The sequence below is a fragment of the Myotis davidii genome, unplaced genomic scaffold (assembly GCF_000327345.1).
Source record: "Myotis davidii unplaced genomic scaffold, ASM32734v1 scaffold1439, whole genome shotgun sequence".
NCBI lineage: Eukaryota > Metazoa > Chordata > Mammalia > Chiroptera > Vespertilionidae > Myotis > Myotis davidii.
Window position 1 is genome coordinate 1,092,816 of NW_006292342.1, and position 2,275 is coordinate 1,095,090.

Here is a 2,275-nt window from a genome sequence, read left to right on the forward strand (position 1 = left end):
GACACTCTGTCCTGTGAGCCAAACCGGTTAGGGCTGAAGGTGATTTTTAATTCTAATTGGTCAGGCCGGAGTCATGTGGCCAATCCCTTGGGATTGACAGGCAGAGACTGGCTATTACTCATCCAAAGTACAAGGACTGAGAATCAGGGAGAGAGAGTCCCTCCCTCCCCTCTCTTACCAGGAGTAGGTAGAATGGCTGCTGGGGAGACAAAATCTCCCAAGTGCCTACTAAGGTTAGATAAGGGGAGGGGGAAAAAAGGCATTTGGCAGAGGGAACAGCATGAGAAAAGCCAGCACTTAAGAGTTCAGACTGAGGCCTAGCCAGTTTGGCTCAGTGGATAGAGCGTCGGTCTGCAGACTGAAGGGTCCCAGGTTCGATTCCGGTCAAGGGCATGTACCTTGGCTGCAAGTTCCCCAGTCACGGTGTGTGCAGGAAGCAACCAATTGATGTGTCTTTCTCGCATCAATGCTTCTCTCTGTCTCTCCCTCTCCCTTCCACTCTCTCTAAAAATCAACTGGAAAAATATCCTCTGGTAAATAAGTAAAAATTATAATTAAAAAAAAAAAGAGTTCAGACTGAGAGGTGAGAACTGAATGGCAGGGGAATCCCCACAACGACAATAATAACCATAAGAGCAGCTAATAACTATTCACTGATTGGGCCCAGATGCCGGTCCTCATCAGTGAGCGTGATGCACATCCCCGTTTGCTAAAGGGAGAAATCAGGGCACAAAAGAATCAAGTCACTTGCCCAAGGCCACTCAGGAAGTGGCCGAGTCGGGGTTTATGTTCAGACTGTGTGGCAAAGTTAAAACACTCGCCTGGAAGGTCCCTGAAGCTCTGTTACCTGGCATTTAAATATATAAAATATATTTAATACCTTCAGGTAACTTAGGATTGCATTCAGCTGCATGTCATAGGAAGCGGATTTAAATAACTGGGGCCTTATTATTTGCAAGTCACATGGCAGGCAGTCCAGGCCCTGGCTGCTCTTAGCATTCTCAGAGTATGGCTTTCACCTCCATGTGGGCGAGACAGCGGCTTCACTTCCAGGCACTAATGGAATATGCAGGCAGGAGGAGAGGAAGGACAGGGCCCACCCAGGACAAACGGTCAAGGATTGTATGTTTACTGGGCAGAAATTTCCACTTGCTTCATTGGTTAGAACTGGGTCTCCGGCCAACCACCAGCAGCAAGAGCCTGGGAAAGCTTCTTTTTTTTTTGTCTCGTCATTACACTTTTATTAGAATACTTTGTTTTTAAATCTGATGTGATAGTAAATATATTTTTTCAAGAAGTAAGACATGTATGACTATGAAATGAAATAGGAATAAAACAGCTAATGACAATAGAATATTTATCTGAGTGATTTGAGCAGAAAACTCCCAGAGTTTTTTTAAGTTTATCAATTATAATTTATACCAACCAAATTCTCCTAGGAATGATTTTGTAAATGCCTTTATTGATTCGAGAGAGAGGAAGGGAGAGAGAGAGTTGAGAGAGAAACATAGATCTTCCACAGGGGATTGAGGCTGGAACCAAAGCATGTGCCATGACCAGGAAGCAACCCTTTAGTGCATAGGGTGACGCTCAACTAGCTGAGCCACATGGACCACGGCTCCTAAAAGTGATTTTCTATCTCAATTATGAAATCCAAAATTCTTACTTGTATATTTAAGCCTCACCCAAGGATATATTTTTTATTGATGAGAGAGAGAGAAAAACAAACAAACATCAACATGAGAGAGAAACATTGATTGGTTGCCTCCTATATGCTCCCCCAACTGGGGATCGAACCTGAAACCTGGGTATGTGCCCTGACTGGGAATCAAACCTGCAACCTTTTGGTTTATGGGATGGCACTCCAACCAACTGAGCCACCCAGCCACAGCTGAAATTCTTACTTTTTGATTAAGAAAGGCAAAATCTAAACCTTAAATCCAGGCAAAGGATATATGGCAGGGGTGGGCAACCCCTGGCACGTGTGCCAAACATGGCACACCAGCGACTATTGCTGGCACGCGAAACCCTCTTATAATCTTCCATTTACAATTTTTTTCTTACTATCGACTTCTTTATTTTTCAAATAAATTCAGTGTAGGTGCATCTTAGGTAAATAAATAATTTTATATAACAAGTTATCTTAAAGACCATAGACATGGACTAACGAGAGAGGGGAAGAGCAATTTCAATAGTGTCGAAAATGAACTATTGAGGACTTGGAATGCCATTCCAGAAACTTTTTTCTGTTTACAAAACTTTGCAACAGCATTAC